The 18,546-nt window shown below is 54.6% G+C and overlaps 50 non-coding genes across 50 annotated transcripts; all 50 read right to left on the reverse strand.

Annotated features, from left to right (window-relative positions):
• Positions 1–229: 229 nt before the first annotated feature.
• Positions 230–303, reverse strand: TRNAD-GUC (transfer RNA aspartic acid (anticodon GUC)). The gene has a single exon. It is a non-coding gene; the product is annotated as a tRNA-Asp (tRNA).
• A 74-nt stretch (positions 304–377) lies between these two features.
• Positions 378–451, reverse strand: TRNAN-GUU (transfer RNA asparagine (anticodon GUU)). The gene has a single exon. It is a non-coding gene; the product is annotated as a tRNA-Asn (tRNA).
• Positions 452–526: 75 nt separating this feature from the next.
• Positions 527–600, reverse strand: TRNAN-GUU (transfer RNA asparagine (anticodon GUU)). Its single transcript has one exon. It is a non-coding gene; the product is annotated as a tRNA-Asn (tRNA).
• A 75-nt stretch (positions 601–675) lies between these two features.
• Positions 676–749, reverse strand: TRNAN-GUU (transfer RNA asparagine (anticodon GUU)). Its single transcript has one exon. It is a non-coding gene; the product is annotated as a tRNA-Asn (tRNA).
• Positions 750–822: 73 nt separating this feature from the next.
• Positions 823–896, reverse strand: TRNAN-GUU (transfer RNA asparagine (anticodon GUU)). Its single transcript has one exon. It is a non-coding gene; the product is annotated as a tRNA-Asn (tRNA).
• Positions 897–971: 75 nt separating this feature from the next.
• TRNAN-GUU (transfer RNA asparagine (anticodon GUU)) lies at positions 972–1,045 on the reverse strand. Its single transcript has one exon. It is a non-coding gene; the product is annotated as a tRNA-Asn (tRNA).
• Positions 1,046–1,116: 71 nt separating this feature from the next.
• TRNAN-GUU (transfer RNA asparagine (anticodon GUU)) lies at positions 1,117–1,190 on the reverse strand. Its single transcript has one exon. It is a non-coding gene; the product is annotated as a tRNA-Asn (tRNA).
• Positions 1,191–1,265: 75 nt separating this feature from the next.
• TRNAN-GUU (transfer RNA asparagine (anticodon GUU)) lies at positions 1,266–1,339 on the reverse strand. Its single transcript has one exon. It is a non-coding gene; the product is annotated as a tRNA-Asn (tRNA).
• A 224-nt stretch (positions 1,340–1,563) lies between these two features.
• On the reverse strand, positions 1,564–1,637 carry TRNAN-GUU (transfer RNA asparagine (anticodon GUU)). The gene has a single exon. It is a non-coding gene; the product is annotated as a tRNA-Asn (tRNA).
• Positions 1,638–1,710: 73 nt separating this feature from the next.
• Positions 1,711–1,784, reverse strand: TRNAN-GUU (transfer RNA asparagine (anticodon GUU)). Its single transcript has one exon. It is a non-coding gene; the product is annotated as a tRNA-Asn (tRNA).
• Positions 1,785–1,859: 75 nt separating this feature from the next.
• Positions 1,860–1,933, reverse strand: TRNAN-GUU (transfer RNA asparagine (anticodon GUU)). Its single transcript has one exon. It is a non-coding gene; the product is annotated as a tRNA-Asn (tRNA).
• A 75-nt stretch (positions 1,934–2,008) lies between these two features.
• TRNAN-GUU (transfer RNA asparagine (anticodon GUU)) lies at positions 2,009–2,082 on the reverse strand. The gene has a single exon. It is a non-coding gene; the product is annotated as a tRNA-Asn (tRNA).
• Positions 2,083–2,157: 75 nt separating this feature from the next.
• On the reverse strand, positions 2,158–2,231 carry TRNAN-GUU (transfer RNA asparagine (anticodon GUU)). The gene has a single exon. It is a non-coding gene; the product is annotated as a tRNA-Asn (tRNA).
• A 73-nt stretch (positions 2,232–2,304) lies between these two features.
• Positions 2,305–2,378, reverse strand: TRNAK-CUU (transfer RNA lysine (anticodon CUU)). The gene has a single exon. It is a non-coding gene; the product is annotated as a tRNA-Lys (tRNA).
• A 223-nt stretch (positions 2,379–2,601) lies between these two features.
• On the reverse strand, positions 2,602–2,675 carry TRNAN-GUU (transfer RNA asparagine (anticodon GUU)). Its single transcript has one exon. It is a non-coding gene; the product is annotated as a tRNA-Asn (tRNA).
• A 219-nt stretch (positions 2,676–2,894) lies between these two features.
• Positions 2,895–2,968, reverse strand: TRNAN-GUU (transfer RNA asparagine (anticodon GUU)). Its single transcript has one exon. It is a non-coding gene; the product is annotated as a tRNA-Asn (tRNA).
• Positions 2,969–3,041: 73 nt separating this feature from the next.
• TRNAN-GUU (transfer RNA asparagine (anticodon GUU)) lies at positions 3,042–3,115 on the reverse strand. The gene has a single exon. It is a non-coding gene; the product is annotated as a tRNA-Asn (tRNA).
• Positions 3,116–3,190: 75 nt separating this feature from the next.
• TRNAN-GUU (transfer RNA asparagine (anticodon GUU)) lies at positions 3,191–3,264 on the reverse strand. Its single transcript has one exon. It is a non-coding gene; the product is annotated as a tRNA-Asn (tRNA).
• A 75-nt stretch (positions 3,265–3,339) lies between these two features.
• On the reverse strand, positions 3,340–3,413 carry TRNAN-GUU (transfer RNA asparagine (anticodon GUU)). The gene has a single exon. It is a non-coding gene; the product is annotated as a tRNA-Asn (tRNA).
• A 367-nt stretch (positions 3,414–3,780) lies between these two features.
• TRNAN-GUU (transfer RNA asparagine (anticodon GUU)) lies at positions 3,781–3,854 on the reverse strand. Its single transcript has one exon. It is a non-coding gene; the product is annotated as a tRNA-Asn (tRNA).
• A 74-nt stretch (positions 3,855–3,928) lies between these two features.
• TRNAN-GUU (transfer RNA asparagine (anticodon GUU)) lies at positions 3,929–4,002 on the reverse strand. Its single transcript has one exon. It is a non-coding gene; the product is annotated as a tRNA-Asn (tRNA).
• A 72-nt stretch (positions 4,003–4,074) lies between these two features.
• TRNAN-GUU (transfer RNA asparagine (anticodon GUU)) lies at positions 4,075–4,148 on the reverse strand. Its single transcript has one exon. It is a non-coding gene; the product is annotated as a tRNA-Asn (tRNA).
• Positions 4,149–4,223: 75 nt separating this feature from the next.
• Positions 4,224–4,297, reverse strand: TRNAN-GUU (transfer RNA asparagine (anticodon GUU)). The gene has a single exon. It is a non-coding gene; the product is annotated as a tRNA-Asn (tRNA).
• A 220-nt stretch (positions 4,298–4,517) lies between these two features.
• TRNAN-GUU (transfer RNA asparagine (anticodon GUU)) lies at positions 4,518–4,591 on the reverse strand. Its single transcript has one exon. It is a non-coding gene; the product is annotated as a tRNA-Asn (tRNA).
• Positions 4,592–5,411: 820 nt separating this feature from the next.
• On the reverse strand, positions 5,412–5,485 carry TRNAN-GUU (transfer RNA asparagine (anticodon GUU)). The gene has a single exon. It is a non-coding gene; the product is annotated as a tRNA-Asn (tRNA).
• Positions 5,486–5,557: 72 nt separating this feature from the next.
• TRNAN-GUU (transfer RNA asparagine (anticodon GUU)) lies at positions 5,558–5,631 on the reverse strand. The gene has a single exon. It is a non-coding gene; the product is annotated as a tRNA-Asn (tRNA).
• Positions 5,632–5,705: 74 nt separating this feature from the next.
• On the reverse strand, positions 5,706–5,779 carry TRNAN-GUU (transfer RNA asparagine (anticodon GUU)). The gene has a single exon. It is a non-coding gene; the product is annotated as a tRNA-Asn (tRNA).
• A 75-nt stretch (positions 5,780–5,854) lies between these two features.
• TRNAN-GUU (transfer RNA asparagine (anticodon GUU)) lies at positions 5,855–5,928 on the reverse strand. The gene has a single exon. It is a non-coding gene; the product is annotated as a tRNA-Asn (tRNA).
• A 75-nt stretch (positions 5,929–6,003) lies between these two features.
• TRNAN-GUU (transfer RNA asparagine (anticodon GUU)) lies at positions 6,004–6,077 on the reverse strand. The gene has a single exon. It is a non-coding gene; the product is annotated as a tRNA-Asn (tRNA).
• Positions 6,078–7,639: 1,562 nt separating this feature from the next.
• On the reverse strand, positions 7,640–7,713 carry TRNAN-GUU (transfer RNA asparagine (anticodon GUU)). The gene has a single exon. It is a non-coding gene; the product is annotated as a tRNA-Asn (tRNA).
• Positions 7,714–7,929: 216 nt separating this feature from the next.
• On the reverse strand, positions 7,930–8,002 carry TRNAN-GUU (transfer RNA asparagine (anticodon GUU)). The gene has a single exon. It is a non-coding gene; the product is annotated as a tRNA-Asn (tRNA).
• Positions 8,003–8,076: 74 nt separating this feature from the next.
• On the reverse strand, positions 8,077–8,150 carry TRNAN-GUU (transfer RNA asparagine (anticodon GUU)). The gene has a single exon. It is a non-coding gene; the product is annotated as a tRNA-Asn (tRNA).
• A 224-nt stretch (positions 8,151–8,374) lies between these two features.
• Positions 8,375–8,448, reverse strand: TRNAN-GUU (transfer RNA asparagine (anticodon GUU)). Its single transcript has one exon. It is a non-coding gene; the product is annotated as a tRNA-Asn (tRNA).
• A 629-nt stretch (positions 8,449–9,077) lies between these two features.
• On the reverse strand, positions 9,078–9,151 carry TRNAN-GUU (transfer RNA asparagine (anticodon GUU)). The gene has a single exon. It is a non-coding gene; the product is annotated as a tRNA-Asn (tRNA).
• Positions 9,152–9,372: 221 nt separating this feature from the next.
• TRNAN-GUU (transfer RNA asparagine (anticodon GUU)) lies at positions 9,373–9,446 on the reverse strand. Its single transcript has one exon. It is a non-coding gene; the product is annotated as a tRNA-Asn (tRNA).
• Positions 9,447–11,144: 1,698 nt separating this feature from the next.
• TRNAN-GUU (transfer RNA asparagine (anticodon GUU)) lies at positions 11,145–11,218 on the reverse strand. Its single transcript has one exon. It is a non-coding gene; the product is annotated as a tRNA-Asn (tRNA).
• Positions 11,219–11,292: 74 nt separating this feature from the next.
• Positions 11,293–11,366, reverse strand: TRNAN-GUU (transfer RNA asparagine (anticodon GUU)). Its single transcript has one exon. It is a non-coding gene; the product is annotated as a tRNA-Asn (tRNA).
• Positions 11,367–11,590: 224 nt separating this feature from the next.
• On the reverse strand, positions 11,591–11,664 carry TRNAN-GUU (transfer RNA asparagine (anticodon GUU)). Its single transcript has one exon. It is a non-coding gene; the product is annotated as a tRNA-Asn (tRNA).
• A 74-nt stretch (positions 11,665–11,738) lies between these two features.
• TRNAN-GUU (transfer RNA asparagine (anticodon GUU)) lies at positions 11,739–11,812 on the reverse strand. The gene has a single exon. It is a non-coding gene; the product is annotated as a tRNA-Asn (tRNA).
• A 1,117-nt stretch (positions 11,813–12,929) lies between these two features.
• TRNAN-GUU (transfer RNA asparagine (anticodon GUU)) lies at positions 12,930–13,003 on the reverse strand. Its single transcript has one exon. It is a non-coding gene; the product is annotated as a tRNA-Asn (tRNA).
• Positions 13,004–13,220: 217 nt separating this feature from the next.
• TRNAN-GUU (transfer RNA asparagine (anticodon GUU)) lies at positions 13,221–13,294 on the reverse strand. Its single transcript has one exon. It is a non-coding gene; the product is annotated as a tRNA-Asn (tRNA).
• Positions 13,295–13,517: 223 nt separating this feature from the next.
• On the reverse strand, positions 13,518–13,591 carry TRNAN-GUU (transfer RNA asparagine (anticodon GUU)). The gene has a single exon. It is a non-coding gene; the product is annotated as a tRNA-Asn (tRNA).
• Positions 13,592–14,260: 669 nt separating this feature from the next.
• On the reverse strand, positions 14,261–14,334 carry TRNAD-GUC (transfer RNA aspartic acid (anticodon GUC)). Its single transcript has one exon. It is a non-coding gene; the product is annotated as a tRNA-Asp (tRNA).
• A 368-nt stretch (positions 14,335–14,702) lies between these two features.
• Positions 14,703–14,776, reverse strand: TRNAN-GUU (transfer RNA asparagine (anticodon GUU)). Its single transcript has one exon. It is a non-coding gene; the product is annotated as a tRNA-Asn (tRNA).
• A 966-nt stretch (positions 14,777–15,742) lies between these two features.
• Positions 15,743–15,816, reverse strand: TRNAN-GUU (transfer RNA asparagine (anticodon GUU)). Its single transcript has one exon. It is a non-coding gene; the product is annotated as a tRNA-Asn (tRNA).
• A 2,005-nt stretch (positions 15,817–17,821) lies between these two features.
• On the reverse strand, positions 17,822–17,895 carry TRNAN-GUU (transfer RNA asparagine (anticodon GUU)). Its single transcript has one exon. It is a non-coding gene; the product is annotated as a tRNA-Asn (tRNA).
• A 72-nt stretch (positions 17,896–17,967) lies between these two features.
• TRNAN-GUU (transfer RNA asparagine (anticodon GUU)) lies at positions 17,968–18,041 on the reverse strand. Its single transcript has one exon. It is a non-coding gene; the product is annotated as a tRNA-Asn (tRNA).
• A 74-nt stretch (positions 18,042–18,115) lies between these two features.
• TRNAN-GUU (transfer RNA asparagine (anticodon GUU)) lies at positions 18,116–18,189 on the reverse strand. Its single transcript has one exon. It is a non-coding gene; the product is annotated as a tRNA-Asn (tRNA).
• A 76-nt stretch (positions 18,190–18,265) lies between these two features.
• TRNAN-GUU (transfer RNA asparagine (anticodon GUU)) lies at positions 18,266–18,339 on the reverse strand. The gene has a single exon. It is a non-coding gene; the product is annotated as a tRNA-Asn (tRNA).
• Positions 18,340–18,414: 75 nt separating this feature from the next.
• On the reverse strand, positions 18,415–18,488 carry TRNAN-GUU (transfer RNA asparagine (anticodon GUU)). Its single transcript has one exon. It is a non-coding gene; the product is annotated as a tRNA-Asn (tRNA).
• Positions 18,489–18,546: the final 58 nt, after the last annotated feature.

Genomic DNA, 18,546 nt, shown 5'->3' on the forward strand with positions numbered 1-18,546 from the left:
AAAGAGGAGGAAGCTTGCGGACGGCGCCGCACTACAAGCCTCGAGTATTAGATGCTCCGCATCTAAAAAAGCGACACCCCGTCCCCGGGAGGGCTCGAACCTCCAAACTTTCGGTTAACAGCCCAACGAGCAAGCCGACTGCGCCACGGAGGCAATCGTGCTGCTCTCTTACCACCGTCAGAACTTTTTTTCAATGCTATCAGCGGAAAGAAAAAAAGTAGCGACACACCGCCACCGGGAGGGCTCTAACCTCCAACCTTTCGGTTGACAGCCGAATGCGCTAGCCGATTGCGCCACGGAGGCAATCGTGCTGCTCTATTGCCACCGTCAGAACATTTCTCCAAAGCTGTCAGCGCAAAGAAAAAAAAGCGACACCTCGCCCCCGGGAGGGCTCGAACCTCCATCCTTTCGGTTAACAGCCGAATGCGCTAGCCGATTGCGCCACGGAGGCAATCGTCCTGCTCTCTCACGACCGTCAGAACATTCTATCAAAGCTATCAGTGCAAAGAAAAAAGAAGCGAGACAACGCGCCCGGGAGGGCTCGAACCTCCAACCTTTCGGTTAACAGCCGAACGCGTTATCCGATTGCGCCACGGAGGCAATCGTCCAGCTCTCTCACGACCGTCAGTATAATCCATCAAAGCTATCAGCGCAAAGAAAAAAGAAGCGAGACAACGCCCCCGGGAGGGCTCGAACCTCCAACCTTTCGGTTAACAGCCGAACGCGCTAGCCGATCGCGCCACGGAGGCAGTCGTGCTGCTCTCTTACCACCGTCAGAACATTTCTCCAAAGCTGTCAGCGCAAAGAAAAAAAACGACCCCTCGCCCCCGGGAGGGCTCGAACCTCCAACCTCTCGGTTAACAGCCGAACGCGTTATCCGATTGCGCCACGGAGGCAATCGTCCAGCTCTCTCACGACCGTCAGTATATTCCATCAAAGCTATCAGCGCAAAGAAAAAAGAAGCCAGACAACGCCCCCGGGAGGGCTCGAACCTCCAACTTTTCGGTTAACAGCCGAACGCGCTAGCCGATAGCGCCACGGAGGCAGTCGCGCTGGTCTCTCACCACTGTCAGAACATTTCTCCAAAGCTGTCAGCGCAAAAAAAAAACGACCCCTCGCCCCCGGGAGGGCTCGAACCTCCAACCTTTCGGTTAACAGCCGAACGCGTTATCCGATTGCGCCACGGAGGCAATCGTCCAGCTCTCTCACGACCGTCAGTATATTCCATCAAAGCTATCAGCGCAAAGAAAAAAGAAGCGAGACAACGCCCCCGGGAGGGCTCGAACCTCCAACTTTTCGGTTAACAGCCGAACGCGCTAGCCGATCGCGCCACGGAGGCAATCGGCCTGCTCTCTCACGACCGTCAGAACATTCTATCAAAGCTATCAGTGCAAAGAAAAAAGAAGCGAGACAACGCGCCCGGGAGGGCTCGAACCTTTAACTTTTCGGTTAACAGCCGAACGCGCTAGCCGATCGCGCCACGGAGGCAATCGGCCTGCTCTCTCACGACCGTCAGAACATTCTATCAAAGCTATCAGTGCAAAGAAAAAAGAAGCGAGACAACGCGCCCGGGAGGGCTCGAACCTCCAACCTTTCGGTTAACAGCCGAACGCGCTAGCCGATCGCGCCACGGAGGCAGTCGTGCTGCTCTCTTACCACCGTCAGAACATTTCTCCAAAGCTGTCAGCGCAAAAAAAAAAAACGACCCCTCGCCCCCGGGAGGGCTCGAACCTCCAACCTTTCGGTTAACAGCCGAACGCGTTATCCGATTGCGCCACGGAGGCAATCGTCCAGCTCTCTCACGACCGTCAGTATATTCCATCAAAGCTATCAGCGCAAAGAAAAAAGAAGCGAGACAACGCCCCCGGGAGGGCTCGAACCTCCAACTTTTCGGTTAACAGCCGAACGCGCTAGCCGATCGCGCCACGGAGGCAATCGGCCTGCTCTCTCACGACCGTCAGAACATTCTATCAAAGCTATCAGTGCAAAGAAAAAAGAAGCGAGACTACGCGCCCGGGAGGGCTCGAACCTCCAACCTTTCGGTTAACAGCCGAACGCTCTATCCGATTGCGCCACGGAGGCAATCGTCCAGCTCTCTCACGACCGTCAGTATATTCCATCAAAGCTATCAGCGCAAAGAAAAAAGAAGCGAGACAACGCCCCCGGGAGGGCTCGAACCTCCAACTTTTCGGTTAACAGCCGAACGCGCTAGCCGATTGCGCCACGGAGGCAGTCGCGCTGGTCTCTCACCACTGTCAAAACTTTTCTGCAAAGCTGTCAGCGCAAAGAAAAAAAGCGACACAACGCCCCCGGGAGGGCTCGAACCTCCAACCTTTCCGTTAAGAGCCCAACGAGCTTGCCGACTGCGCCACGGAGGCAATCGTGCTGCTTTCTTGCCACCGTCAGAACATTTCTCCAAAGCTATCAGCGCAAAGAAAAAAATAGCGACACACCGCCACCGGGAGGGCTCTAACCTAAAACCTTTCGGTTGACAGCCGAATGCGCTAGCCGATTGCGCAACGGAGGCAATCGTGCTGCTCTCTTGCCCCCGTCAGAACATTTCTCCAAAGCTATCAGCGCAAAGAAAAAAAAGCGACACAACGCCCCCGGGAGGGCTCGAACCTCCATCCTTTCGGTTAACAGCCGAACGCGCTAGCCAATTGCGCCACGGAGGCAGTCGTGCTGGTCTCTCACCACTGTCAAAACTTTTCTGCAAAGCTGTCAGCGCAAAGAAAAAAAGCGACACAACGCCCCCGGGAGGGCTCGAACCTCCAAACTTTCCGTTAAGAGCCGAACGCGCTAGCGTATTGCGCCACGGAGGCAGTCGTGCTGGTCTCTCACCACCGTCAAAACTTTTCTGCAAAGCTGTCAGCGCAAAGAAAAAAGTGACACCTCGCCCCCGGGAGGGCTCGAACCTCCAACCTTTCGGTTAACAGCCGAACGCGCTAGCCAATTGCGCCACGGAGGCAGTCGTGCTGGTCTCTCACCACTGTCAAAATTTTTCTGCAAAGCTGTCAGCGCAAAGAAAAAAAGCGACACAACGCCCCCGGGAGGGCTCCAACCTCCAACCTTTCGGTTAACAGCCGAATGTGCTAGCCGATTGCGCCACGGAGGCAATCGTCCTGCTCTCTCACGACCGTCAGAACATTCTATCAAAGCTATCAGTGCAAAGAAAAAAGAAGCGAGACAACGCGCCCGGGAGGGCTCGAACCTCCAACCTTTCGGTTAACAGCAGAACACGCTATCCGATTGCGCCACGGAGGCAATCGTCCAGCTCTCTCACGACCGTCAGTATATTCCATCAAAGCTATCAGCGCAAAGAAAAAAGAAGCGAGACAACGCCCCCGGGAGGGCTCGAACCTCCAACCTTTCGGTTAACAGCCGAACGCGCTAGCCGATTGCGCCACGGAGGCAGTCGTGCTGCTCTCTTACCACCGTCAGAACATTTCTCCAAAGCTGTCAGCGCAAAGAAAAAAAAGCGACACCCCGTCCCCGGGAGGGCTCGAACCTCCAACCTTTCGGTTAACAGCCCAACGAGCTAGCCGACAGCGCCACGGAGGCAATCGTGCTGCTCTCTTACCACCGTCAGAACTTTTTTTCAATGCTATCAGCGGGAAAAAAAATAGCGACACACCGCCACCGGAAGGGCTCTAACCTCCAACATTTCGGTTTACAGCCGAATGCGCTAGCCGATTGCGTCACGGAGGCAATCGTGCTGCTCTCTTGCCACCGTCAGAACATTTCTTCAAAGCTATCAGCGCAAAGAAAAAAGTGACACCTCGCCCCCGGGAGGGCTCGAACCTCCAACCTTTCGGTCAACAGCCGAACGCGCTAGCCAATTGCGCCACGGAGGCAGTCGTGCTGCTCTCTTGCCACCGTCCGAACATTTCTCCAAAGCTATCAGCGCAAAGAAAAAAAAGCGACACCTCGCCCCCGTGAGGGCTCGAACCTCCAACCTTTCGGTTAACAGCCGAACGCACTAGCCAATTGCGCCACGGAGGCAGTCGTGCTGCTCTCTCACCACCGTCAGAAGATTTCTCCAAAGCTGTCAGCGCAAACAAAAAAACGACTCCTCGCCCCCGGGAGGGCTCGAACCACCAACCTTTCGGTTAACAGCTGAACACGCTAGCCAATTGCACCACGGAGGCAGTCGTGCTGCTCTCTCACCAGCGTCAGAACATTCCATCAAAGCTAACAGTGCAAAGAAAAAAGAAGCTAGACAACGCCCCCGGGAGGGCTCGAACCTCCAACCTTTCGGTTAACAGCCGAACTCGTTAGCCAATTGCGCCACGAAGGCAGTCGTGCTGTACTCTCACCACCGTCAGAACATTCCATCAAAGCTAACAGTGCAAAGAAAAAAGAAGCTAGACAACGCCCCCGGGAGGGCTCAAACCTCCAACATTTCCGTCAAGAGCCGAACTCGTTAGCCCATTACGCCGCGGAGGCAGTCGTGCTGTACTCTCACCAGCGTCAGAACATTCCGTCAAAGCTAACAGTGAAGAAAAAAGAAGCTACAACGCCCCCGGGAGGGCTCGAACCTCCAACCTTTCGGTTAACAGCCGAACTCGTTAGCCAATTACGCCGCGGAGGCAGTCGTTCTGTACATTCACCACCGTCAGAACATTTCTCCAAAGCTATCAGCGCAAAGAAAAAAGAAGCTAGACAACGCCCCCGGGAGGGCTCGAACCTCCAACATTTCGGTCAAGAGCCGAACTCGTTAGCCAATTGCGCTGCGGAAGCAGTCGTGCTGTACTCTCACCAGCGTCAGAACATTCCATCAAAGCTAACAGTGCAAAGAAAAAAGAAGCTAGACAACGCCCCCGGGAGGGCTCGAACCTCCAACCTTTCGGTAAACAGCCGAACACGTCAGCCAATTGCGCCACGAAGGCAGTCGTGCTGTACTCTCACCACCGTCAGAGCATTCCATCAAAGCTAACAGTGCAAAGAAAAAAGAAGCTAGACAACGCCCCCGGGAGGGCTCGAACCTCCAACCTTCCGGTTAACAGCCGATCGCGCAAGCCGATTGCGCTGCGGAGGCAGTCGTGCTGCACTCTAACGACCGTCAGAACATTCCTCCAAAGCCATCAGTGCAAAGAAAAAAAAGCGACACACACCGCCCCCGGGAGGACTTGAACCTCCAACCTTTAGTTTAAGAGCCGAACTCCTTAGCCGATTGCGAAGCCGAGGCAGGCGTGCTGTACTCTCACGACCGTCAAAAGATTCCTCCAAAGCTATGAGCGCAAAGAAAAAAAGCAACACACACCACCCCAGGGAGGACTTGAACCTCCAAACTTTTGGTTAAGAGCCGAACTCGTTGGCCGATTGCACCGCGGAGGCAGTCATGCCGCACTCTCACGACCGTCAGAACATTCCTCGAAAGCTATCAACGCAAAGAAAAGAGACCGCTACAGCGCCCCCGGGAGGGCTCGATCCTCCAACCTTTCGGTTAACAGCCGAACGCGCTAGCCAATTGCGCCACGGAGGCAGTCGTGCTGCTCTCTCACCACCGTCCGAACATTGCTCGAAAGCTGTCAGCGCAAAGAAAAAAGTGACACCTCGCCCCCGGGAGGGCTCGAACCTCCAAACTTTCGGTTAACAGCCGAACGCGCTAGCCAATTGCGCCACGGAGGCAGTCGTGCTGCTCTCTTGCCACCGTCAGAACATTTCTCCAAAGCTATCAGCGCAAAGAAAAAAAAGCGACACCTCGCCCCCGGGAGGGCTCGAACCTCCAACCTTTCGGTTAACAGCCGAACGAGCTAGCCAATTGCGCCACGGAGGCAGTCGTGCTGCTCTCTGACCACCGTCAAAACATTTCTCTAAAGCTGTCAGCGCAAAGAAAAAAAAAACGACTCCTCGCCCCTGGGAGGGCTCGAACCTCCAACCTTTCGGTTAACAGCTGAACACGCTAGCCAATTACGCCACGGAGGCAGTCGTGCTGCTCTCTCACCACCGTCAGAACATTTCTCCAAAGCTAACAGTGCAAAGAAAAAAGAAGCTAGACAACGCCCCCAGGAGGGCTCGAACCTCCAACCTTTCGGTTAACAGCCGAACTCGTTAGCCAATTGCGCCACGAAGGCAGTCGTGCGGTACTCTCACCACCGTCAGAACATCCCATCAAAGCTAACAGTGCAAAGAAAAAAGAAGCTAGACAACGCCCCCGGGAGGGCTCGAACCTCCAACATTTCCGTCAAGAGCCGAACTCGTTAGCCAATTGCGCCGCGGTGGCAGTCGTGCTGTACTCTCACCAGCGTCAGAACATTCCTCCAAAGCTATCAGCGCAAAGAAAAAATGCGACACACCGCCCCCGGGAGGGTCGAACCTCCAACCTTTCGGTTAAGAGCCGAACTCGTTAGCCGATCGCGCTGCGGAGGCAGTCGTGCTGCACTCTAACGACCGTCAGAACATTCCTCCAAGCCATCAGTGCAAAGAAAAAAAAGCGACACACTCCACCCCCGGGAGGACTTAACCTCCAACCTTTCGGTTAAGAGCCGAACTCGTTAGCCGATTGCGCCGCGGAGGCAGTCGTGCTGCACTCTAACGACCGTCAGAGCATTCCTTCAAAGCCATCAGTGCAAAGAAAAAAAAGCGACACACACCGCCCCCGGGAGGACTTGAACCTCCAACCTTTCGCTTAAGAGCCGAACTCCTTAGCCGATTAGGAAGCGGAGGCAGGCGTGCTGTACTCTCACGACCGTCAAAAAATTCCTCCAAAGCTATGAGCGCAAAGAAAAAAAAGCAACACACACCACCCCCGGGAGGACTTGAACCTCCAAACGTTTGGTTAAGAGCCGAACTCGTTAGCCGATTGCACCGCGGAGGAAGTAATGCTGCTCTCTTGCCACCGTCAGAACATTTCTCCAAAGCTATCAGCGCAAAGAAAAAAAAGCGACACAACGCCCCCGGGAGGGCTCGAACCTCCAACATTTCCGTCAAGAGCTGAACTCGTTAGCCAATTGCGCCGCGGAGGCAGTCGTGCTGTACTCTCACCAGCGTCAGAACATTCCATCAAAGCTAACAGTGCAAAGAAAAAAGAAGCTAGACAACGCTCCCGGGAGGACTTGAACCTCCAAACGTTTGGTTAAGAGCCGAAATCGTAGCCGATTGCGCCGCGGAGGCAGTCGTGCTGCACTCTCACGATAGTCAGAACATTCCATCAAAACTATCAGCGCAAAGAAAAAAGAAGCGAGACAACGCCCCCGAAAAATGCTCGATCCTCCAACCTTTCGGTTAACAGCCGAACGCGCTAGCCAATTGCGCCACGGATGCAGTCGTGCTGTACTCTCACCAGTGTCAGAACATTTCATCAAAGCTAAGAGTGCAAAGAAAAAAGAAGCAAGACATTGTCCCCAGGAGGGCTCGAACCTTCGACCTTTCGGTTAAATGCCGAACTCGCTAGCCAATTTCGCCACGGAGGCAGTCGTGCTGCACTCTAACGACCGTCAGAACATTCCTCCAAAGCCATCAGTACAAAGAAAAAAAATCGACACACACCGCCCCCGGGAGGACTTGAACCTCCAACCTTTCGCTTAAGAGCCGAACTCCTTAGCCGATTGCGACGCGGAGGCAGGCGTGCTGTACTCTCACGACCGTCAGAACATTCCTCCAAAGCTATCAACGCAAAGAAAAGAGACCGCTACAGCGCCCCCGGGAGGGCTCGAACCTCCAACCTTTCGGTTAACAGCCGAACGCGCTAGCCAATTGCGCCACGGAGGCAGTCGTGCTGCTCTCTCACCACCGTCCGAACATTTCTCCAAAGCTGTCAGCGCAAAGAAAAAAGTGACACCTCGCCCCCGGGAGGGCTCGAACCTCCAACCTTTTGGTTAACAGCCGAACGCGTCAGCATATTGCGCCACGGAGGCAGTCGTGCTCTCTCACCACCGTCAGAACATTTCTCCAAAGCTGTCAGCGCAAAGAAAAAAAACGACTCCTCGCCCCCGAAGGGCTCGAACCTCCAACCTTTCGGTTAACAGCCGAACGCGCTAGCCAATTGCGCCACGGAGGCCGTCGTGCTGCTCTCTCACCACCGTCAGAACATTTCTCCAGAGCTGTCAGCGCAAAGAAAAAAAAGCGACACCTCGCCCCCGGGAAGGCTCGAACCTCCAACCTTTCGGTTAACAGCCGAATGCGCTAGCCGATTGCGCCACGGAGGCAATCGTCCTGCTCTCTCACGACCGTCAGAACATTCCATCAAAGCTATCAGCGCAAAGAAAAAAGAACCGAGACCACGCCCCCGTGAGGGCTCGAACCTCCAACCTTTCGGTTAACAGCCAAACGCGCTATCCGATTGCGCCACGGAGGAAATCATCCAGCTCTCTCACGCCCGTCAGTATATTCCATCAAAGCTATCAGCGCAAAGAAAAAAGAAGCGAGACAACGCCCCCGGGAGGGCTCGAACCTCCAACCTTTCGGTTAACAGCTGAACGCGCTAGCCAATTGCGACACGGAGGCAGTCGTGCTGCTCTCTTACCACCGTCAGAACATTTCTCCAAAGCTGTCAGCGCAAAGAAAAAATTGCCCGCAGCTTTCCTCAGGGGAACACTGAGGAGGATGCGGAGCATATAATTGGTTAACGGGGTGTTAAAGTGCGACTTACTTGGGTCGATGGCTAATTTGGTTAACGTGGTTGTGAAATGGGGTGTTAAATTGCGACTTACTTGGGTCGATGGCTAAATTGGTTAACGTGGTTGTAGGAGGGGGTGTTAAATGAGTGAACACGTACACACGTATGCGAAAGGGCGGCGCTGGTCGAAGGGACGTCGATCATTGTGTTTGTGGATTCGTTGGAATTCATTTCACCGCGACCTTGGACGTCGACGCGCCGTACAAACCAACCGACGAGCGGCAACTGAGCGAGCGAGCGCCGACCTTGAGTATATATACAGCGCGACGGCGCATGCGCTGTCAGCTGTCGAATGTTCTCGAAGGAGAAGCGCGCGCGGCACAGATGGTGGGCGACGGCGCGACGGCGCATGCGCGCGCGTCAGCTGTCGAATGTTCGAGAAGCGGTGTGGACGGCGCGGACGGCGCACTACAAGGCGCGAGTATAAGATGCTTCCGCATCTAAAAAAGCGACACCCCGCCCCCGGGAGGGCTCGAACCTCCAACCTTTCGGTTAACAGCCCAACGAGCTAGCCGACTGCGCCACGGAGGCAATCGTGCTGCACTCTCACGGCAGTCAGAACATTCCTCCAAAGCTATCAGCGCAAAGAAAAAAATGTGACACACCGCCCCCGGGAGGGCTCCGACCCCCAACCTTTCGGTTAAGAGCCGAACTAGTTAGCCGATTGCGCCACGGAGGCAGTCGTGCTGCTCTTTGACCACCGTCAAAACTTTTCTGCAATGGTGTCAGCGCAAAGAAAAAAAACGACTCCTCGCCCCTGGGAGGGCTCGAACCTCCAACCTTTCGGTTAACAGCCGAACACGCTAGCCAATTGCGCCACGGAGGCAGTCGTGCTGCTCTCTCACCACCGTCAGAACATTTGTCCAAAGCTAACAGTGCAAAGAAAAAAGAAGCTAGACAACGCCCCCGGGAGGGCTCGAACCTCCAACATTTCCGTCAAGAGCTGAACTCGTTAGCCAATTGCGCCGCGGAGGCAGTCATGCTGTACTCTCACCAGCGTCAGAACATTCCATCAAAGCTAACAGTGCAAAGAAAAAAGAAGCTAGACAACGCTCCCGGGAGGACTTGAACCTCCAAACGTTTGGTTACGAGCCGAACTCGTAGCCGATTGCGCCGCGGAGGCAGTCGTGCTGCACTCTCACGATAGTCAGAACATTCCATCAAAGCTATCAGCGCAAAGAAAAAAGAAGCGAGACAACGCCCCCGGGAATGCTCGAACCTCCAACCTTTCGGTTAACAGCCGAACGCGCTAGCCAATTGCGCCACGGATGCAGTCGTGCTGTACTCACACCAGCGTCAGAACATTTCATCAAAGCTAAGAGTGCAAAGAAAAAAGAAGCAAGACATTGTCCCTGGGAAGGCTCGAACCTTCGACCTTTCGGTTAAATGCCGAACTCGCTAGCCAATTTCGCCACGGAGGCAGTCGTGCTGCACTCTCACCACCGCAGAACATTCCATCAACGCTAACAGTGCAAAAAAAAAGAAGCTAGACAACGCCCCCGGGAGAGCTCGAACCTCCAACCTTCCGGTTAACAGCCGATCGCGCAAGCCGATTGCGCAACGAAGGCAGTAGTGCTGCACTCTCACGAACGTCAGAACATTCCTCCAAAGCTATCTGCGCAAAGAAAAAATGCGACACACCGCCCCCGGGAGGGCTCCGACCCCCAACCTTTCGGTAAAGGGCCGAACTCGTTAGCCGATTGCGCCGCGGAGGCAGTCGTGCTGCACTCTCACGGCAGTCAGAACATTCCTCCAAAGCTATCAGCGCAAAGAAAAATGCGACACACCGCCCCCGGGAGGGTCGAACCTCCAACCTTTCTGTTAAGAGCCGAACTCGTTAGCCGATTGCGCTGCGGAGGCAGTCGTGCTGCGCTCTAACGACCGTCAGAACATTCCTCCAAAGCCATCAGTGCAAAGAAAAAAATCGACACACACCGCCCCCAGGAGGACTTGAACCTCCAACCTTTCGCTTAAGAGCCGAACTCCTTAGCCGATTGCGACGCGGAGGCAGGCGTGCTGTACTCTCACGACCGTCAAAAGATTCCTTCAAAGCTATGAGCGCAAAGAAAAAAAAGCAACACACACCACCCCCGGGAGGACTTGAACCTCCAACCTTTCGCTTAAGAGCCGAACTCGTTAGCCGATTGCACCGCGGAGGCAGTCATGCTGCACTCTCACGACCGTGAGAACATTCCTCCAAAGCTATCAACGCAAAGAAAAGAGACCGCTACAGCGCCCCCGGGAGGGCTCGAACCTCCAACCTTTCGCTTAACAGCCGAACTTGCTGGCCAATTGCGCCACGGAGGCAGTCGTGCTGCTCTCTCACCATCGTCCGAACATTTCTCCAAAGCTGTCAGCGCAAAGAAAAAAGTGACACCTCGCCCCAGGGAGGGCTCGAACCTCCAACCTTTCGGTTAACAGCCGAACGCGCCAGCATATTGCGCCACGGAGGCAGTCGTGCTGCTCTCTCACCACCGTCAGAACACTTCTCCAAAGCTGTCAGCGCAAAAAAAAAACGACTCCTCGCCCCCGGGAGGGCTCGAACCTCCAACCTTTCGGTTAACAGCCGAACGCGCTAGCCAATTGCGCCACGGAGGCCGTCGTGCTGCTCTCTCACCACCGTCAGAACATTTCTCCAAAGCTGTCAGCGCAAAGAAAAAAAAGCGACACCTCGCCCCCGGGAAGGCTCGAACCTCCAACCTTTCGGTTAACAGCCGAATGCGCTAGCCGATTGCGCCACGGAGGCAATCGTCCTGCTCTCTCACGACCGTCAGAACATTCCATCAAAGCTATCAGCGCAAAGAAAAAAGAACCGAGACCACGCCCCCGTGAGGGCTCGAACATCCAACCTTTCGGTTAACAGCCAAACGCGCTATCCGATTGCGCCACGGAGGAAATCATCCAGCTCTCTCACGCCCGTCAGTATATTCCATCAAAGCTATCAGCGCAAAGAAAAAAGAAGCGAGACAACGCCCCCGAGAGGGCTCGAACCTCCAACCTTTCGGTTAACAGCCGAACGCGCTAGCCGATTGCGCCACGGAGGCAGTCGTGCTGCTCTCTTACCACCGTCAGAACATTTCTCCAAAGCTGTCAGCGCAAAGAAAAAAAAGCGACACCCCGCCCCCGGGAGGGCTCGAACCTCCAACCTTTCGGTTAACAGCCCTACGAGCTAGCCGACTGCGCCACGGAGGCAATCGTGCTGCTCTCTCACCACCATCAGAACATTCCGTCAAAGCTATCAGCGCAAAGAAAAAAGAAGCAAGACAACGACCCCGGGAATGCTCGAACCTCCAACCTTTCGGTTAACAGCCGAACGAGCTAGCCAATTGCGCCACGGATGCAGTCGTGCTGTACTCTCACCAGCGTCAGAACATTTTCATCAAAGCTAAGAGTGCAAAGAAAAAAGAAGCTAGACAACGTCTCCGGGAGGGCTCGAACCTTCGACCTTTCGGTTAAATGCCGAACTCGCTAGCCAATTTCGCCACGGAGGCAGTCGTGCTGAACTCTCACCACCGTCAGAACATTCCATCAAAGCTAACAGTGCAAAGAAAAAATGCGACACACCGCCCCCGGGAGGGCTCCAACCCCCAACCTTTCGGTTAAGAGCGGAACTCGTTAGCCGATTGCGCCGCGGAGGCAGTCGTGCTGCACTCTCACGATAGTCAGAACATTCCATCAAAGCTATCAGCGCAAAGAAAAAAGAAGCGAGACAATGCCCCCGGGAATGCTCGAACCTCCAACTTTTCGGTTAACAGCCGAACGCGCTAGCTAATTGCGCCACGGATGCAGTCGTGTTGTACTCTCACCAGCGTCAGAACATTTCATCAAAGCTAAGAGTGCAAAGAAAAAAGAAGACAGACAACGTCCCCGGGAGGGCTCGAACCTTCGACCTTTCGGTTAAATGCCGAACTCGCTTGGCAATTTCGCCACGGAGGCAGTCGTGCTGCACTCTCACCACCGTCAGAACATTCCATCAACGCTAACAGTGCAAAGAAAAAAGAAGCTAGACAACGCCCCCGGGAGGGCTCGAACCTCCAACCTTCCGGTTAACAGCCCATCGCGCAAGCCAATTGCGCAACGAAGGCAGTCGTGCTGCACTCTCACGACCGTCAGAACATTCCTCCAAAGCTATCAGCGCAAAGAAAAAATGCGACACACCGCCCCCGGGAGGGCTCCAACCCCCAATCTTTCGGTTAAGAGCCGAACTCGTTAGCCGATTGCGCCACGGAGGCAGTCGTGCTGCTTGCTCTCTTGCCACCGTCAGAACATTTCTCCAAAGCTATCAGCGCAAAGAATAAAAGCGACACAACGCCCCCGGGAGGGTTCGAACCTCCAACCTTTCGGTTAACAGCCGAACGCGCTAGCCAATTGCGCCACGGAGGCAGTCGTGCTGGTCTCTCACCACCGTCAAAACTTTTCTGCAAAGCTGTCAGCGCAAAGAAAAAAGTGACACCTCGACCCCGGGAAGGCTCGAACCTCCAACCTTTCGGTTAACAGCCGAACGCGCCAGCATATTGCGCCACGGAGGCAGCCGTGCTGCTCTCTCACCACCGTCACAACATTTCTCCAAAGCTGTCAGCGCAAAAAAAAAACGACTCCTCGCCCCCGGGAGGGCTTGAACCTCCAACCTTTCGGTTAACAGCCGAAAGCGCTAGCCAATTGCGCCACGGAGGCCGTCGTGCTGCTCTCTCACCACCGTCAGAACATTTCTCCAAAGCTGTCAGCGCAAAGAAAAAAAAGCGACACCTCGACCCCGGTTGGGCTCGAACCTCCAACCTTTCGGTTAACAGCCGAATGCGCTAGCCGATTGCGCCACGGAGGCAATCGTCCTGCTCCCTCACGACCGTCAGAACATTCTATCAAAGCTATCAGTGCAAAGAAAAAAGAAGCGAGACAATGCCCCCGGGAGGGCTCGAACCTCCAACCTTTCGGTTAACAGCCGAACTCGTTAGCCAATTGCGCCACGAAGGCAGTCGTGCTGTACTCTCACCACCGTCAGAACATTCCATCAAAGCTAACAGTGCAAAGAAAAAAGAAGCTAGACAACGCCCCCGGGAGGGCTCGAACCTCCAACATTTCCGTCAAGAGCTGAACTCTTTAGCCAATTGCGCCGCGGAGGCAGTCGTGCTGTACTCTCACCAGCGTCAGAACATTCCATCAAAGCTAACAGTGCAAAGAGAAAAGAAGCTAGGCAACGCTCCCGGGAGGGCTCGAACCTCCAACCTTCCGGTTAACAGCCGATCGCGCAAGCCGATTGCGCAACGAAGGCAGTCGTGCTGGTCTCTCACGAACGTCAGAACATTCCTCCAAAGCTATCAGCGCAAAGAGAAAATTCGACACACCGCCCCAGGGAGGGTCGAACCTCCAACCTTTCGGTTAAGAGCCGAACTCGTTAGCCGATTGCGCTGCGGAGGCAGTCGTGCTGTACTCTCACGACCGTCAAAAGATTCCTCCAAAGCTATGAGCGCAAAGAAAAAAAAGCAACACACACCACCCCCGGGAGGACTTGAACCTCCAAACTTTTGGTTAAGAGCCGAACTCGTTAGCCGATTACGCCACGGTGGCAGTCGTGGCGCACACTCACGATAGTCGGAACATTCCATCAAAGCTATCAGCGCAAAGAAAAAAGAAGCGAGACAACGCCCCCGAGAATGCTCGAACCTCCAACCTTTCGGTTGACAGCCGAATGCGCTAGCCGATTGCGCCACGGAGGCAATCGTGCTGCTCTCTCACCACCATCAGAACATTCCATCAAAGCTATCAGCGCAAAGAAAAAAGAAGCAAGACAACCTCCCCGGGAGGGCTCGTACCTCGAACCTTTCAGTTAACAGCCGTTCGCGTAAGCCAAATGCGCACCGGAGGCAGTCGAGCTGTACTCTCATCACCATCAGAACATTTCTCCAAAGCTATCAGCGCGAACAAAAAAAGCGACACAACGCTCCGGGAGGGCTCGAACCTCCAACCTTTCGGTAAACAGCTGAACGCGCTAGCCAATTGCACCACGGAGGCAGTCGTGCTGCTCTCTCACCACCGTCAGAACATTTCTCCAAAGCTGTCAGCGCAAAGAAAAAAAACGACTCCTCGCCCCCGGGAGGGCTCGAACCTCCAACCTTTCGGTTAACAGCCGATTGCGCTAGCCGATTGCGCCACGGAGGCAATCGTCCTGCTCTCTCACGACCGTCAGAACATTCCATCAAAGCTAAGAGTGCAAAGAAAAAAGAAGCTGGACAACGCCCCCTGCAGGGCTCGAACCTCCAACCTTTCGGTTAACAGCCGATCGCGCAAGCCAATTGCGCAACGAAGGCAGTCGTGCTGCACTCTCACGACCGTCAGAACATTCCTTCAAAGCTATCAGCGCAAAGAAAAAATGCGACACACCGCCCCCGGGAGGGCTCCAACCCTCAACCTTTCGGTTAAGAGCCGAACTCGTTAGCCGATTGCGCCACGAAGGCAGTCGTGCTGTACTCTCACCACCGTCAGAACATTCCATCAAAGCTAACAGTGCAAAGAAAAAAGAAGCTAGACAACGCCCCCGGGAGGGCTCGAACCTCCAACATTTCCGTCAAGAGCTGAACTCTTTAGCCAATTGCGCCGCGGAGGCAGTCGTGCTGTACTCTCACCAGCGTCAGAACATTCCATCAAAGCTATCAGCGCAAAAAGAAAAGAAGCAAGACAACGTCCCCGGGAGGGCTCGAACCTTCGACCTTTCGGTTAAAATTCGAACTCGGTAGGCAATTTCGCCCCGGAGGCAGTCGTGCTGCACTCTCACTACCGTCAGAACTTTCCATCAAAGCTAACAGTGCAAAGAAAAAAGAAGTTAGACAACGCCCACGGGAGGGCTCGAACCTCCAACCTTCCGGATAACAGCCGATCGCGCAAGCCAATTGCGCAACGAAGGCAGTCGTGCTGCACTCTCACGACCGTCAGAACATTCCTTCAAAGCTATCAGCGCAAAGAAAAAATGCGACACACCGCCCCCGGGAGGGCTCCAACCCCCAACCTTTCGGTTAAGAGCCGAACTCGTTAGCCGATTGCGCCGCGGAGGCAGTCGTGCTGAACTCTCACGATAGTCAGAACATTCCATCAAAGCTATCAGCGCAAAGAAAAAAAGAAGCGAGACAACGCCCCCGGGAATGCTCGAACCTCCAACCTTTCGGTTAACAGCCGAACGCGCTAGCCAATTGCGCCACGGAGGCAGTCGTGCTGTACTCTAACCAGCGTCAGAACATTTCATCAAAGCTAAGAGTGCAAAGAAAAAAGAAGCAAGACAACGTCCCCGGGAGGGCTCGAACCTTCGACCTTTCGGGTAAATGCCGAACTCGCTAGCCAATTTCGCCACGGAGGCAGTCGTGCTGCACTCTCACCACCGTCAGAACATTCCATCAAAGCTAACAGTGCAAAGAAAAAAGAAGCTAGACAACGCCCCCGGGAGGGCTCGAACCTCCAACCTTCCGGTTAACAGCCGATCTCACAAGCCAATTGCGCAACTAAGGCAGTCGTGCTGCACTCTCACGACCGTCAGAACATTCCTCCAAAGCTATCAGCGCAAAGAAAAAAATGTGACACACCGCCCCCGGGAGGGCTCCAACCCCCAATCTTTCGGTTAAGAGCCGAACTCGTTAGCCGATTGCGCTGCGGAGGCAGTCGTGCTGCACTCTAACGACCGTCAGAACATTCCTCCAAAGCCATCAGTGCAAAGAAAAAAAAGCGACACACACCGCCCCCGGGAGGACTTGAACCTCCAACCTTTCGCTTAAGAGCCGAACTCCTTAGCCGATTGCGAAGCGGAGGCAGGCGTGCTGTACTCTCACGAACGTCAAAAGATTCCTCCAAAGCTATGAGCGCAAAGAAAAAAAGCAACACACACCACCCCCGGGAGGACTTGAACCTCCAAACTTTTGGTTAAGAGCCGAACTCGTTAGCCGATTGCGCCACGGAGGCAGTCGTGGCGCACTCTCACGATAGTCGGAACATTCCATCAAAGCTATCAGCGCAAAGAAAAAAGAAGCGAGACAACGCCCCCGGGAATGCTCGAACCTCCAACCTTTCGGTTAACAGCCGAACGCGCTAGCCAATTGCGCCACGGATGCAGTCGTGCTGTACTCTCACCAGCGTCAGAGCCTTTCATCAAAGCTAAGAGTGCAAAGAAAAAAGAAGCAAGACATTGTCCCCGGGAGGGCTCGAACCTTCGACCTTTCGGTTAAATGCCGAACTCGCTAGCCAATTTCGCCACGGAGGCAGTCGTGCTGCACTCTCACCACCGTCAGAACATTCCATCAAAGCTAACAGTGCTAAGAAAAAAGAAGCTAGACAACGCCCCCGGGAGGGCACGAACCTCCAACCTTCCGGTTAACAGCCGATTGCGCAAGCCAATTGCGCAACGAAGGCAGTCGTGCTGCACTCTCACGACCGTCAGAACATTCCTCCAAAGCTATCAGCGCAAAGAAAAAATGCGACACACAGCCCCCGAGAGGGCTCCAACCCCCAATCTTTCGGTTAAGAGCTGAACTCGTTAGCCATTTGCGCCACGAAGGCAGTCGTGCTGCACTCACCACCGTCAGAACATTCCATCAAAGCTAACAGTGCAAAGAAAAAAGAAGCTAGACAACGCTCCCGGGAGGGCTCGAACCTCCAACTTTCCGGTAAACAGCCGATCGCGCAAGCCGATTGCGCAACGAAGGCAGTAGTGCTGCACTCTCACGAACGTCAGAACATTCCTCCAAAGCTATCAGCGCAAAGAAAAAATGCGACACACCGCCCCCGGGAGGGTTGAACCTCCAACCTTTCGATTAAGAGCCGAACTCGTTAGCCGATTGCGCTGCGGAGGCAGTCGTGCTGCACTCTAACGACCGTCAGAACATTCCTCCAAAGCCATCAGTGCAAAGAAAAAAAAGCGACACACACCGCCCCCGGGAGGACTTGAACCTCCAACCTTTCGCTTAAGAGCCGAACTCCTTAGCCGAGTGCGACGCGGAGGCAGGCGTGCTGTACTCTCACGACCGTCAAAAGATTCCTCCAAAGCTATGAGCGCAAAGAAAAAAAGCAACACACACCACCCCCGGGAGGACTTGAACCCCCAACCTTTCGCTTAAGAGCCGAACTCGTTAGCCGATTGCACCGCGGAGGCAGTCATGCTGCACTCTCACGACCGTCAGAACATTCCTCCAAAGCTATCAACGCAAAGAAAAGAGACCGCTACAGCGCCCCCAGGAGGGCTCGAACCTCCAACCTTTCGGTTAACAGCCGAACGCGCTAGCCAATTGCGCCACGGAGGCAGTCGTGCTGCTCTCTCACCACCGTCCGAACATTTGTCCAAAGCTGTCAGCACAAAGAAAAAAGTGACACCTCGCCCCCGGGAGGGCTCGAACCTCCAACCTTTCGGTTAACAGCCGAACGCGCCAGCATATTGCGCCACGGAGGCAGTCGTGCTGTTCTCTCACCACCGTCAGAACATTTCTCCAAAGCTGTCAGCGCAAAGAAAAAAAAACGACTCCTCGCCCCCGGGAGGGCTCGAACCTCCAACCTTTCGGTTAACAGCCGAACGCGCTAGCCAATTGCGCCACGGAGGCCGTCGTGCTGCTCTCTCACCACCGTCAGAACATTTCTCCAAAGCTGTCAGCGCAAAGAAAAAAAAAAGCGACACCTCGCCCCCGGGAGGGCTCGAACCTCCAACCTTTCGGTTAACAGCCGAATGCGCTAGCCGATTGCGCCAAGGAGGCAATCGTCCTGCTCTCTCACGACCGTCAGAACATTCCATCAAAGCTATCAGCGCAAAGAAAAAAGAAGCGAGACCACGCCCCCGGGAGGGCTCGAACCTCCAACCTTTCGGTTAACAGCCGAACGCGCTATCCGATTGCGCCACGGAGGCAATCATCCAGCTCTCTCACGCCCGTCAGTATATTCCATCAAAGCTATCAGCGCAAAGA

This window comes from Rhipicephalus microplus, unplaced genomic scaffold (assembly GCF_043290135.1).
Source record: "Rhipicephalus microplus isolate Deutch F79 unplaced genomic scaffold, USDA_Rmic scaffold_45, whole genome shotgun sequence".
In the NCBI taxonomy this organism is placed as follows: domain Eukaryota; kingdom Metazoa; phylum Arthropoda; class Arachnida; order Ixodida; family Ixodidae; genus Rhipicephalus; species Rhipicephalus microplus.